Consider the following 16,231-nt stretch of genomic DNA (forward strand, 5'->3'; position numbering starts at 1 on the left):
CGCTGCTGCAGTAGCATCACATACACACACAGCTGTGCTGCAGGAGCAGGGCATAAACACAGCTGTGCTGCGCACACACTACACAACTCTGCTGCGCACGCTACAAAGCTCTGCTGCAAGAGCATTGAACACACTACACAGCTGTGATGCAAGAGCCTCACACACACACCCTTGGCTGTGCTGCAGGAGCAGGGCATAAACACACAGCTGTGCTGCGCGCACACTTCACAACTCTGCTGCATATGCCACACAGCTCTGCTGCAAGAGCATCACACGCACACAGCTATGCCGCAGGAGCATCACACATTCACACAGCTATGCTGAAGGAGCAGGACATAAACACACAGCTGTGCTGCGCACACAATACACAACTCTGCTGCACATGCTACACAGCTCTGCTGCAAGACCATCACACACACACAGCTGTGCTGTGCACACGCTACACAACTCTGCTGCACATGCTACACAGATCTACTGCAAGAGCATCTCACACTACACAGCTCTGTTGCAAGAGCATCACACACACACAGCTGTGCTGTGCACACACTACACAACTCTGCTGCGCATGCTACACAGCTCTGCTGCAAGAGCCTCTCGCACACTACACAGCTCTGCTGCAAGAGCCTCGCGCACACTACACAGCTCTGCTGCAAGAGCCTCGCGCACACTACACAGCTCTCCTGCAAGAGCCTCGCGCACACTACACAGCTCTGCTGCAAGAGCCTCGCGCACACACTACACAGCTCTGCTGCAGGAGCCTCGCGCACACACTACACAGCTCTGCTGCAGGAGCCTCGCGCACACAATACACAGCTCTGCTGCAGGAGCCTCGCGCACACACTACACAGCTCTGCTGCAGGAGCCTCGCGCACACACCACAGCTCTGCTGCAGGAGCCTGGCGCACACACCACAGCTCTGCTGCAGGAGCCTGGCGCACACACCACAGCTCTGCTGCAGGAGCCTGGCGCACACACCACAGCTCTGCTGCAGGAGCCTGGCGCACACACCACAGCTCTGCTGCAGGAGCCTGGCGCACACACCACAGCTCTGCTGCAGGAGCCTGGCGCACACACCACAGCTCTGCTGCAGGAGCCTGGCGCACACACCACAGCTCTGCTGCAGGAGCCTGGCGCACACACCACAGCTCTGCTGCAGGAGCCTGGCGCACACACCACAGCTCTGCTGCAGGAGCCTGGCGCACACACCACAGCTCTGCTGCAGGGGCCTGGCGCACACACCACAGCTCTGCTGCAGGGGCCTGGCGCACACACCACAGCTCTGCTGCAGGGGCCTGGCGCACACACCACAGCTCTGCTGCAGGGGCCTGGCGCACACACCACAGCTCTGCTGCAGGGGCCTGGCGCACACACCACAGCTCTGCTGCAGGGGCCTGGCGCACACACTACACAGCTCTGCTGCAGGGGCCTGGCGCACACACTACACAGCTCTGCTGCAGGGGCCTGGCGCACACACTACACAGCTCTGCTGCAGGGGCCTGGCGCACACACTACACAGCTCTGCTGCAGGGGCCTCGCGCACACACTACACAGCTCTGCTGCAGGGGCCTCGCGCACACACTACACAGCTCTGCTGCAGGGGCCTCGCGCACACACTACACAGCTCTGCTGCAGGGGCCTCGCGCACACACTACACAGCTCTGCTGCAGGGGCCTCGCGCACACACTACACAGCTCTGCTGCAGGGGCCTCGCGCACACACTACACAGCTCTGCTGCAGGGGCCTCGCGCACACACTACACAGCTCTGCTGCAGGGGCCTCGCGCACACACTACACAGCTCTGCTGCAGGGGCCTCGCGCACACACTACACAGCTCTGCTGCAGGGGCCTCGCGCGCACACTACACAGCTCTGCTGCAGGGGCCTCGCGCGCACACTACACAGCTCTGCTGCAGGGGCCTCGCGCGCACACTACACAGCTCTGCTGCAGGGGCCTCGCGCGCACACTACACAGCTCTGCTGCAGGGGCCTCGCGCGCACACTACACAGCTCTGCTGCAGGGGCCTCGCGCGCACACTACACAGCTCTGCTGCAGGGGCCTCGCGCGCACACTACACAGCTCTGCTGCAGGGGCCTCGCGCGCACACTACACAGCTCTGCTGCAGGGGCCTCGCGCGCACACTACACAGCTCTGCTGCAGGGGCCTCGCGCGCACACTACACAGCTCTGCTGCAGGGGCCTCGCGCGCACACTACACAGCTCTGCTGCAGGGGCCTCGCGCGCACACTACACAGCTCTGCTGCAGGGGCCTCGCGCGCACACTACACAGCTCTGCTGCAGGGGCCTCGCGCGCACACTACACAGCTCTGCTGCAGGGGCCTCGCGCGCACACTACACAGCTCTGCTGCAGGGGCCTCGCGCGCACACTACACAGCTCTGCTGCAGGGGCCTCGCGCGCACACTACACAGCTCTGCTGCAGGGGCCTCGCGCGCACACTACACAGCTCTGCTGCAGGGGCCTCGCGCGCACACTACACAGCTCTGCTGCAGGGGCCTCGCGCGCACACTACACAGCTCTGCTGCAGGGGCCTCGCGCGCACACTACACAGCTCTGCTGCAGGGGCCTCGCGCGCACACTACACAGCTCTGCTGCAGGGGCCTCGCGCGCACACTACACAGCTCTGCTGCAGGGGCCTCGCGCGCACACTACACAGCTCTGCTGCAGGGGCCTCGCGCGCACACTACACAGCTCTGCTGCAGGGGCCTCGCGCGCACACTACACAGCTCTGCTGCAGGGGCCTCGCGCGCACACTACACAGCTCTGCTGCAGGGGCCTCGCGCGCACACTACACAGCTCTGCTGCAGGGGCCTCGCGCGCACACTACACAGCTCTGCTGCAGGGGCCTCGCGCGCACACTACACAGCTCTGCTGCAGGGGCCTCGCGCGCACACTACACAGCTCTGCTGCAGGGGCCTCGCGCGCACACTACACAGCTCTGCTGCAGGGGCCTCGCGCGCACACTACACAGCTCTGCTGCAGGGGCCTCGCGCGCACACTACACAGCTCTGCTGCAGGGGCCTCGCGCGCACACTACACAGCTCTGCTGCAGGGGCCTCGCGCGCACACTACACAGCTCTGCTGCAGGGGCCTCGCGCGCACACTACACAGCTCTGCTGCAGGGGCCTCGCGCGCACACTACACAGCTCTGCTGCAGGGGCCTCGCGCGCACACTACACAGCTCTGCTGCAGGGGCCTCGCGCGCACACTACACAGCTCTGCTGCAGGGGCCTCGCGCGCACACTACACAGCTCTGCTGCAGGGGCCTCGCGCGCACACTACACAGCTCTGCTGCAGGGGCCTCGCGCGCACACTACACAGCTCTGCTGCAGGGGCCTCGCGCACACTACACAGCTCTGCTGCAGGGGCCTCGCGCACACTACACAGCTCTGCTGCAGGGGCCTCGCGCACACTACACAGCTCTGCTGCAGGGGCCTCGCGCACACTACACAGCTCTGCTGCAGGGGCCTCGCGCACACTACACAGCTCTGCTGCAGGGGCCTCGCGCACACTACACAGCTCTGCTGCAGGGGCCTCGCGCACACTACACAGCTCTGCTGCAGGGGCCTCGCGCACACTACACAGCTCTGCTGCAGGGGCCTCGCGCACACTACACAGCTCTGCTGCAGGGGCCTCGCGCACACTACACAGCTCTGCTGCAGGGGCCTCGCGCACACTACACAGCTCTGCTGCAGGGGCCTCGCGCACACTACACAGCTCTGCTGCAGGGGCCTCGCGCACACTACACAGCTCTGCTGCAGGGGCCTCGCGCACACTACACAGCTCTGCTGCAGGAGCTTCACACACCACAGCTCTGCTGCAGGAGCTTCACACACCACAGCTCTGCTGCAGGAGCTTCACACACATTACACAGCTCTGCTGCAGGAGCCTCACACACACTACACAGCTCTGCTGCAGGAGCCTCACACACTACACAGCTCTGCTGCAGGAGCCTCACACACACTGCACAGCTCTGCTGCAGGAGCCTCGCACACACTACACAGCTCTGCTGCAGGAGCCTCGCACACACTACACAGCTCTGCTGCAGGAGCCTCGCACACACTACACAGCTCTGCTGCAGGAGCCTCGCACACACTACACAGCTCTGCTGCAGGAGCCTCGCACACACTACACAGCTCTGCTGCAGGAGTCCTCGCACACACTACACAGCTCTGCTGCAGGAGTCTCGCACACACTACACAGCTTTGCTGCAGGAGTCTCGCACACACTACACAGCTTTGCTGCAGGAGTCTCGCACACACTACACAGCTTTGCTGCAGGAGTCTCGCACACACTACACAGCTTTGCTGCAGGAGTCTCGCACACACTACACAGCTTTGCTGCAGGAGTCTCGCACACACTACACAGCTTTGCTGCAGGAGTCTCGCACACACTACACAGCTTTGCTGCAGGAGTCTCGCACACACTACACAGCTTTGCTGCAGGAGTCTCGCACACACTACACAGCTTTGCTGCAGGAGTCTCGCACACACTACACAGCTTTGCTGCAGGAGTCTCGCACACACTACACAGCTTTGCTGCAGGAGTCTCGCACACACTACACAGCTTTGCTGCAGGAGTCTCGCACACACTACACAGCTCTGCTGCAGGAGTCTCGCACACACTACACAGCTTTGCTGCAGGAGTCTCGCACACACTACACAGCTCTGCTGCAGGAGTCTCGCACACACTACACAGCTCTGCTGCAGGAGTCTCGCACACACTACACAGCTCTGCTGCAGGAGTCTCGCACACACTACACAGCTCTGCTGCAGGAGTCTCGCACACACTACACAGCTCTGCTGCAGGAGTCTCGCACACACTACACAGCTCTGCTGCAGGAGTCTCGCACACACTACACAGCTCTGCTGCAGGAGTCTCGCACACACTACACAGCTCTGCTGCAGGAGTCTCGCACACACTACACAGCTCTGCTGCAGGAGTCTCGCACACACTACACAGCTCTGCTGCAGGAGTCTCGCACACACTACACAGCTCTGCTGCAGGAGTCTCGCACACACTACACAGCTCTGCTGCAGGAGTCTCGCACACACTACACAGCTCTGCTGCAGGAGTCTCGCACACACTACACAGCTCTGCTGCAGGAGTCTCGCACACACTACACAGCTCTGCTGCAGGAGTCTCGCACACACTACACAGCTCTGCTGCAGGAGTCTCGCACACACTACACAGCTCTGCTGCAGGAGTCTCGCACACACTACACAGCTCTGCTGCAGGAGTCTCGCACACACTACACAGCTCTGCTGCAGGAGTCTCGCACACACTACACAGCTCTGCTGCAGGAGTCTCGCACACACTACACAGCTCTGCTGCAGGAGTCTCGCGCACACTACACAGCTCTGCTGCAGGGGCCTCGCGCACACTACACAGCTCTGCTGCAGGGGCCTCGCGCACACTACACAGCTCTGCTGCAGGGGCCTCGCGCACACTACACAGCTCTGCTGCAGGGGCCTCGCGCACACTACACAGCTCTGCTGCAGGGGCCTCGCGCACACTACACAGCTCTGCTGCAGGGGCCTCGCGCACACTACACAGCTCTGCTGCAGGGGCCTCGCGCACACTACACAGCTCTGCTGCAGGGGCCTCGCGCACACTACACAGCTCTGCTGCAGGGGCCTCGCGCACACTACACAGCTCTGCTGCAGGGGCCTCGCGCACACTACACAGCTCTGCTGCAGGGGCCTCGCGCACACTACACAGCTCTGCTGCAGGGGCCTCGCGCACACTACACAGCTCTGCTGCAGGGGCCTCGCGCACACTACACAGCTCTGCTGCAGGAGCTTCACACACCACAGCTCTGCTGCAGGAGCTTCACACACCACAGCTCTGCTGCAGGAGCTTCACACACATTACACAGCTCTGCTGCAGGAGCCTCACACACACTACACAGCTCTGCTGCAGGAGCCTCACACACTACACAGCTCTGCTGCAGGAGCCTCGCACACACTGCACAGCTCTGCTGCAGGAGCCTCGCACACACTACACAGCTCTGCTGCAGGAGCCTCGCACACACTACACAGCTCTGCTGCAGGAGCCTCGCACACACTACACAGCTCTGCTGCAGGAGCCTCGCACACACTACACAGCTCTGCTGCAGGAGCCTCGCACACACTACACAGCTCTGCTGCAGGAGCCTCGCACACACTACACAGCTCTGCTGCAGGAGTCTCGCACACACTACACAGCTTCTGCTGCAGGAGTCTCGCACACACTACACAGCTTTGCTGCAGGAGTCTCGCACACACTACACAGCTTTGCTGCAGGAGTCTCGCACACACTACACAGCTTTGCTGCAGGAGTCTCGCACACACTACACAGCTTTGCTGCAGGAGTCTCGCACACACTACACAGCTTTGCTGCAGGAGTCTCGCACACACTACACAGCTTTGCTGCAGGAGTCTCGCACACACTACACAGCCTTTGCTGCAGGAGTCTCGCACACACTACACAGCTTTGCTGCAGGAGTCTCGCACACACTACACAGCTTTGCTGCAGGAGTCTCGCACACACTACACAGCTTTGCTGCAGGAGTCTCGCACACACTACACAGCTTTGCTGCAGGAGTCTCGCACATCTACACAGCTTTGCTGCAGGAGTCTCGCACACACTACACAGCTCTGCTGCCAGGAGTCTCGCACACACTACACAGCTCTGCTGCAGGAGTCTCGCACACACTACACAGCTCTGCTGCAGGAGTCTCGCACACACTACACAGCTCTGCTGCAGGAGTCTCGCACACACTACACAGCTCTGCTGCAGGAGTCTCGCACACACTACACAGCTCTGCTGCAGGAGTCTCGCACACACTACACAGCTCTGCTGCAGGAGTCTCGCACACACTACACAGCTCTGCTGCAGGAGTCTCGCACACACTACACAGCTCTGCTGCAGGAGTCTCGCACACACTACACAGCTCTGCTGCAGGAGTCTCGCACACACTACACAGCTCTGCTGCAGGAGTCTCGCACACACTACACAGCTCTGCTGCAGGAGTCTCGCACACACTACACAGCTCTGCTGCAGGAGTCTCGCACACACTACACAGCTCTGCTGCAGGAGTCTCGCACACACTACACAGCTCTGCTGCAGGAGTCTCGCACACACTACACAGCTCTGCTGCAGGAGTCTCGCACACACTACACAGCTCTGCTGCAGGAGTCTCGCACACACTACACAGCTCTGCTGCAGGAGTCTCGCACACACTACACAGCTCTGCTGCAGGAGTCTCGCACACACTACACAGCTCTGCTGCAGGAGTCTCGCACACACTACACAGCTCTGCTGCAGGAGTCTCGCACACACTACACAGCTCTGCTGCAGGAGTCTCGCACACACTACACAGCTCTGCTGCAGGAGTCTCGCACACACTACACAGCTCTGCTGCAGGAGTCTCGCACACACTACACAGCTCTGCTGCAGGAGTCTCGCACACACTACACAGCTCTGCTGCAGGAGTCTCGCACACACTACACAGCTCTGCTGCAGGAGTCTCGCACACACTACACAGCTCTGCTGCAGGAGTCTCGCACACACTACACAGCTCTGCTGCAGGAGTCTCGCACACACTACACAGCTCTGCTGCAGGAGTCTCGCACACACTACACAGCTCTGCTGCAGGAGTCTCGCACACACTACACAGCTCTGCTGCAGGAGTCTCGCACACACTACACAGCTCTGCTGCAGGAGTCTCGCACACACTACACAGCTCTGCTGCAGGAGTCTCGCACACACTACACAGCTCTGCTGCAGGAGTCTCGCACACGACTACACAGCTCTGCGGCAGGAGTCTCGCACACACTACACAGCTCTGCTGCAGGAGTCTCGCACACACTACACAGCTCTGCTGCAGGAGTCTCGCACACACTACACAGCTCTGCTGCAGGAGTCTCGCACACACTACACAGCTCTGCTGCAGGAGTCTCGCACACACTACACAGCTCTGCTGCAGGAGTCTCGCACACACTACACAGCTCTGCTGCAGGAGTCTCGCACACACTACACAGCTCTGCTGCAGGAGTCTCGCACACACTACACAGCTCTGCTGCAGGAGTCTCGCACACACTACACAGCTCTGCTGCAGGAGTCTCGCACACACTACACCGCTCTGCTGCAGGAGTCTCGCACACACTACACCGCTCTGCTGCAGGAGTCTCGCACACACTACACCGCTCTGCTGCAGGAGTCTCGCACACACTACACCGCTCTGCTGCAGGAGTCTCGCACACACTACACCGCTCTGCTGCAGGAGTCTCGCACACACTACACAGCTCTGCTGCAGGAGTCTCGCACACACTAGCACCAGCTCTGCTGCAGGAGTCTCGCACACACTACACAGCTCTGCTGCAGGAGTCTCGCACACACTACACAGCTCTGCTGCAGGAGTCTCGCACACACTAGACAGCTCTGCTGCAGAGTCTCGCACACACTAGACAGCTCTGCTGCAGGAGTCTCGCACACACTAGACAGCTCTGCTGCAGGAGTCTCGCACACACTAGACAGCTCTGCTGCAGGAGTCTCGCACACACTAGACAGCTCTGCTGCAGGAGTCTCGCACACTAGACAGCTCTGCTGCAGGAGTCTCGCACACACTAGACAGCTCTGCTGCAGGAGTCTCGCACACTAGACAGCTCTGCTGCAGGAGTCTCGCACACTAGACAGCTCTGCTGCAGGAGTCTCGCACACTAGACAGCTCTGCTGCAGGAGTCTCGCACACTAGACAGCTCTGCTGCAGGAGTCTCGCACACTAGACAGCTCTGCTGCAGGAGTCTCGCACACTAGACAGCTCTGCTGCAGGAGTCTCGCACACTAGACAGCTCTGCTGCAGGAGTCTCGCACACTAGACAGCTCTGCTGCAGGAGTCTCGCACACTAGACAGCTCTGCTGCAGGAGTCTCGCACACTAGACAGCTCTGCTGCAGGAGTCTCGCACACTAGACAGCTCTGCTGCAGGAGTCTCGCACACTAGACAGCTCTGCTGCAGGAGTCTCGCACACTAGACAGCTCTGCTGCAGGAGTCTCGCACACTAGACAGCTCTGCTGCAGGAGTCTCGCACACTAGACAGCTCTGCTGCAGGAGTCTCGCACACTAGACAGCTCTGCTGCAGGAGTCTCGCACACTAGACAGCTCTGCTGCAGGAGTCTCGCACACTAGACAGCTCTGCTGCAGGAGTCTCGCACACTAGACAGCTCTGCTGCAGGAGTCTCGCACACTAGACAGCTCTGCTGCAGGAGTCTCGCACACTACACAGCTCTGCTGCAGGAGTCTCGCACACTACACAGCTCTGCTGCAGGAGTCTCGCACACTACACAGCTCTGCTGCAGGAGTCTCGCACACTACACAGCTCTGCTGCAGGAGTTTCGCACACTACACAGCTCTGCTGCAGGAGTTTCGCACACTACACAGCTCTGCTGCAGGAGCCTAGCACACACTACACAGCTCTGCTGCAGGAGCCTAGCACACACTACACAGCTCTGCTGCAGGAGCCTAGCACACACTACACAGCTCTGCTGCAGGAGCCTAGCACACACTTCACAGCTCTGCTGCAGGAGCCTAGCACACACTACACAGCTCTGCTGCAGGAGTCTCGCACACTACACAGCTCTGCTGCAGGAGTTTCGCACACTACACAGCTCTGCTGCAGGAGCCTAGCACACACTACACAGCTCTGCTGCAGGAGCCTAGCACACACTACACAGCTCTGCTGCAGGAGCCTAGCACACACTACACAGCTCTGCTGCAGGAGCCTAGCACACACTACACAGCTCTGCTGCAGGAGCCTAGCACACACTACACAGCTCTGCTGCAGGAGCCTAGCACACACTACACAGCTCTGCTGCAGGAGTCTCGCACACTAGACAGCTCTGCTGCAGGAGTCTCGCACACTAGACAGCTCTGCTGCAGGAGTCTCGCACACTAGACAGCTCTGCTGCAGGAGTCTCGCACACTAGACAGCTCTGCTGCAGGAGTCTCGCACACTAGACAGCTCTGCTGCAGGAGTCTCGCACACTAGACAGCTCTGCTGCAGGAGTCTCGCACACTAGACAGCTCTGCTGCAGGAGTCTCGCACACTAGACAGCTCTGCTGCAGGAGTCTCGCACACTAGACAGCTCTGCTGCAGGAGTCTCGCACACTAGACAGCTCTGCTGCAGGAGTCTCGCACACTAGACAGCTCTGCTGCAGGAGTCTCGCACACTAGACAGCTCTGCTGCAGGAGTCTCGCACACTAGACAGCTCTGCTGCAGGAGTCTCGCACACTAGACAGCTCTGCTGCAGGAGTCTCGCACACTAGACAGCTCTGCTGCAGGAGTCTCGCACACTAGACAGCTCTGCTGCAGGAGTCTCGCACACTAGACAGCTCTGCTGCAGGAGTCTCGCACACTAGACAGCTCTGCTGCAGGAGTCTCGCACACTAGACAGCTCTGCTGCAGGAGTCTCGCACACTAGACAGCTCTGCTGCAGGAGTCTCGCACACTAGACAGCTCTGCTGCAGGAGTCTCGCACACTAGACAGCTCTGCTGCAGGAGTCTCGCACACTAGACAGCTCTGCTGCAGGAGTCTCGCACACTACACAGCTCTGCTGCAGGAGTCTCGCACACTAGACAGCTCTGCTGCAGGAGTCTCGCACACTAGACAGCTCTGCTGCAGGAGTCTCGCACACTAGACAGCTCTGCTGCAGGAGTCTCGCACACTAGACAGCTCTGCTGCAGGAGTCTCGCACACTAGACAGCTCTGCTTCTGCTGCAGGAGTCTCGCACACTAGACAGCTCTGCTGCAGGAGTCTCGCACACTAGACAGCTCTGCTGCAGGAGTCTCGCACACTACACAGCTCTGCTGCAGGAGTCTCGCACACTACACAGCTCTGCTGCAGGAGTCTCGCACACTACACAGCTCTGCTGCAGGAGTCTCGCACACTACACAGCTCTGCTGCAGGAGTCTCGCACACTACACAGCTCTGCTGCAGGAGTCTCGCACACTACACAGCTCTGCTGCAGGAGCTAGCACACTACACAGCTCTGCTGCAGGAGCCTAGCACACACTACACAGCTCTGCTGCAGGAGCCTAGCACACACTACACAGCTCTGCTGCAGGAGCTAGCACACACTACACAGCTCTGCTGCAGGAGCCTAGCACACACTACACAGCTCTGCTGCAGGAGCCTAGCACACACTACACAGCTCTGCTGCAGGAGCCTAGCACACACTACACAGCTCTGCTGCAGGAGCCTAGCACACACTACACAGCTCTGCTGCAGGAGCCTAGCACACACTACACAGCTCTGCTGCAGGAGCCTAGCACACACTACACAGCTCTGCTGCAGGAGCCTAGCACACACTACACAGCTCTGCTGCAGGAGCCTAGCACACACTACACAGCTCTGCTGCAGGAGCCTAGCACACACTACACAGCTCTGCTGCAGGAGCCTAGCACACACTACACAGCTCTGCTGCAGGAGCCTAGCACACACTACACAGCTCTGCTGCAGGAGCCTAGCACACACTTCACAGCTCTGCTGCAGGAGCCTAGCACACACTACACAGCTCTGCTGCAGGAGCCTAGCACACACTACACAGCTCTGCTGCAGGAGCCTAGCACACACTTCACAGCTCTGCTGCAGGAGCCTAGCACACACTACACAGCTCTGCTGCAGGAGCCTAGCACACACTACACAGCTCTGCTGCAGGAGTCTCGCACACACTAGACAGCTCTGCTGCAGGAGTCTCGCACACTAGACAGCTCTGCTGCAGGAGTCTCGCACACTAGACAGCTCTGCTGCAGGAGTCTCGCACACTAGACAGCTCTGCTGCAGGAGTCTCGCACACTAGACAGCTCTGCTGCAGGAGTCTCGCACACTAGACAGCTCTGCTGCAGGAGTCTCGCACACTAGACAGCTCTGCTGCAGGAGTCTCGCACACTAGACAGCTCTGCTGCAGGAGTCTCGCACACTAGACAGCTCTGCTGCAGGAGTCTCGCACACTAGACAGCTCTGCTGCAGGAGTCTCGCACACTAGACAGCTCTGCTGCAGGAGTCTCGCACACTAGACAGCTCTGCTGCAGGAGTCTCGCACACTAGACAGCTCTGCTGCAGGAGTCTCGCACACTAGACAGCTCTGCTGCAGGAGTCTCGCACACTAGACAGCTCTGCTGCAGGAGTCTCGCACACTAGACAGCTCTGCTGCAGGAGTCTCGCACACTAGACAGCTCTGCTGCAGGAGTCTCGCACACTAGACAGCTCTGCTGCAGGAGTCTCGCACACTAGACAGCTCTGCTGCAGGAGTCTCGCACACTAGACAGCTCTGCTGCAGGAGTCTCGCACACTAGACAGCTCTGCTGCAGGAGTCTCGCACACTAGACAGCTCTGCTGCAGGAGTCTCGCACACTAGACAGCTCTGCTGCAGGAGTCTCGCACACTAGACAGCTCTGCTGCAGGAGTCTCGCACACTAGACAGCTCTGCTGCAGGAGTCTCGCACACTAGACAGCTCTGCTGCAGGAGTCTCGCACACTACACAGCTCTGCTGCAGGAGTCTCGCACACTACACAGCTCTGCTGCAGGAGTCTCGCACACTACACAGCTCTGCTGCAGAGTCTCGCACACTACACAGCTCTGCTGCAGGAGTCTCGCACACTAGACAGCTCTGCTGCAGGAGTCTCGCACACTAGACAGCTCTGCTGCAGGAGTCTCGCACACTAGACAGCTCTGCTGCAGGAGTCTCGCACACTAGACAGCTCTGCTGCAGGAGTCTCGCACACTAGACAGCTCTGCTGCAGGAGTCTCGCACACTAGACAGCTCTGCTGCAGGAGTCTCGCACACTACACAGCTCTGCTGCAGGAGTCTCGCACACTACACAGCTCTGCTGCAGGAGTCTCGCACACTACACAGCTCTGCTGCAGGAGTCTCGCACACTACACAGCTCTGCTGCAGGAGTCTCGCACACTACACAGCTCTGCTGCAGGAGTTTCGCACACTACACAGCTCTGCTGCAGGAGCCTAGCACACACTACACAGCTCTGCTGCAGGAGCCTAGCACACACTTCACAGCTCTGCTGCAGGAGCCTAGCACACACTACACAGCTCTGCTGCAGGAGCCTAGCACACACTACACAGCTCTGCTGCAGGAGCCTAGCACACACTACACAGCTCTGCTGCAGGAGCCTAGCACACACTACACAGCTCTGCTGCAGGAGCCTAGCACACACTACACAGCTCTGCTGCAGGAGCCTAGCACACACTACACAGCTCTGCTGCAGGAGCCTAGCACACACTACACAGCTCTGCTGCAGGAGCCTAGCACACACTACACAGCTCTGCTGCAGGAGCCTAGCACAAACTACACAGCTCTGCTGCAGGAGCCTAGCACAAACTACACAGCTCTGCTGCAGGAGCCTAGCACACACTACACAGCTCTGCTGCAGGAGCCTAGCACACACTACACAGCTCTGCTGCAGGAGCCTAGCACACACTACACAGCTCTGCTGCAGCAGTCTCACACACACTACACAGCTCTGCTGCAGGAGTCTCACACACTAGACAGCTCTGCTGCAGGAGCCTAGCACAGCATACAGCTCTGCTGCAGGAGCGTCTACACAGCTCTGCTGCAGGAGCCTCACAGCACTACACAGCTCTGCTGCAGGAAGCCTCACACGCACTACACAGCTCTGTTGCAGAGAGCCTCACACGCACTTACACAGCTCTGTTGCAGGAGCTCACAACACTACACAGCTCTGTTGCAGGAGCCTCACACGCCTACACAGCTCTGCAGCAGGAGGTCCTCAGCACCCCTACACAGCTCTGCTTGCAGGAGTCTCTCACCACTACACAGCTCTGCTGCAGGAGTCTCGCACACTACACAGCTCTGCTGCAGGAGCTCTCACAGCACTACACAGCTCTGCTGCAGGAGTCTCAGCACGCACTACACAGCTCTGCTGCAGGAGCCTCACACGACTACACAGCTCTGCTGCAGGAGCCTCACACACACTACACAGCTCTGCTGCAGGAGCCTCACACGCACTACACAGCTCTGCTGCAGGAGTCTCGCACCACTACACAGCTCTGCTGCAGGAGTCTCGCACACTACACAGCTCTGCTGCAGGAGTCTCGCACACTACACAGCTCTGCTGCAGGAGTCTCGCACACTACACAGCTCTGCTGCAGGAGTCTCGCACACTACACAGCTCTGCTGCAGGAGTCTCGCACACTACACAGCTCTGCTGCAGGAGTCTCGCACACTACACAGCTCTGCTGCAGGAGTCTCGCACACTACACAGCTCTGCTGCAGGAGTCTCGCACACTACACAGCTCTGCTGCAGGAGTCTCGCACACACTACACAGCTCTGCTGCAGGAGTCTCGCACACTACACAGCTCTGCTGCAGGAGCCTAGCACACACTACACAGCTCTGCTGCAGGAGCCTAGCACACACTACACAGCTCTGCTGCAGGAGCCTAGCACACACTACACAGCTCTGCTGCAGGAGCCTAGCACACACTACACAGCTCTGCTGCAGGAGCCTAGCACACACTACACAGCTCTGCTGCAGGAGCCTAGCACACACTACACAGCTCTGCTGCAGGAGCCTAGCACACACTACACAGCTCTGCTGCAGGAGCCTAGCACACACTACACAGCTCTGCTGCAGGAGCCTAGCACACACTACACAGCTCTGCTGCAGGAGCCTAGCACACACTACACAGCTCTGCTGCAGGAGCCTAGCACACACTACACAGCTCTGCTGCAGGAGCCTAGCACACACTACACAGCTCTGCTGCAGGAGCCTAGCACACACTACACAGCTCTGCTGCAGGAGCCTCGCACACACTACACAGCTCTTGCTGCAGGAGTCTCGCACACACTACACAGCTTTGCTGCAGGAGTCTCGCACACACTACACAGCTTTGCTGCAGGAGTCTCGCACACACTACACAGCTTTGCTGCAGGAGTCTCGCACACACTACACAGCTTTGCTGCAGGAGTCTCGCACACACTACACAGCTTTGCTGCAGGAGTCTCGCACACACTACACAGCTTTGCTGCAGGAGTCTCGCACACACTACACAGCTTTGCTGCAGGAGTCTCGCACACACTACACAGCTTTGCTGCAGGAGTCTCGCACACACTACACAGCTTTGCTGCAGGAGTCTCGCACACACTACACAGCTTTGCTGCAGGAGTCTCGCACACACTACACAGCTTTGCTGCAGGAGTCTCGCACACACTACACAGCTTTGCTGCAGGAGTCTCGCACACTAGACAGCTCTGCTGCAGGAGTCTCGCACACTAGACAGCTCTGCTGCAGGAGTCTCGCACACTAGACAGCTCTGCTGCAGGAGTCTCGCACACTAGACAGCTCTGCTGCAGGGTCTCGCACACTAGACAGCTCTGCTGCAGGGGTCTCGCACACTAGACAGCTCTGCTGCAGGGGTCTCGCACACACTACACAGCTCTGCTGCAGGAGCCTAGCACACACTACACAGCTCTGCTGCAGGAGCCTAGCACACACTACACAGCTCTGCTGCAGGAGCCTAGCACACACTACACAGCTCTGCTGCAGGAGCCTAGCACACACTACACAGCTCTGCTGCAGGAGCCTAGCACACACTACACAGCTCTGCTGCAGGAGCCTAGCACACACTACACAGCTCTGCTGCAGGAGCCTAGCACACACTACACAGCTCTGCTGCAGGAGCCTAGCACACACTACACAGCTCTGCTGCAGGAGCCTAGCACACACTACACAGCTCTGCTGCAGGAGCCTAGCACACACTACACAGCTCTGCTGCAGGAGCCTAGCACACACTACACAGCTCTGCTGCAGGAGCCTAGCACACACTACACAGCTCTGCTGCAGGAGCCTAGCACACACTACACAGCTCTGCTGCAGGAGCCTAGCACACACTACACAGCTCTGCTGCAGGAGCCTAGCACGCACTACACAGCTCTGCTGCAGGAGCCTAGCACGCACTACACAGCTCTGCTGCAGGAGCCTAGCACGCACTACACAGCTCTGCTGCAAGAGCCTAGCACGCACTACACAGCTCTGCTGCAGGAGCCTCGCACGCACTACACAGCTCTGCTGCAGGAGCCTCGCACGCACTACACAGCTTTGCTGCAGGAGCCTCGCACGCACTACACAGCTTTGCTGCAGGAGCCTCACACAGCTCTGCTGCAGGAGCCTCACACGCACTACACAGCTCTGCTGC

Source organism: Eleutherodactylus coqui, chromosome 10 (genome assembly GCF_035609145.1).
Source record: "Eleutherodactylus coqui strain aEleCoq1 chromosome 10, aEleCoq1.hap1, whole genome shotgun sequence".
NCBI lineage: Eukaryota > Metazoa > Chordata > Amphibia > Anura > Eleutherodactylidae > Eleutherodactylus > Eleutherodactylus coqui.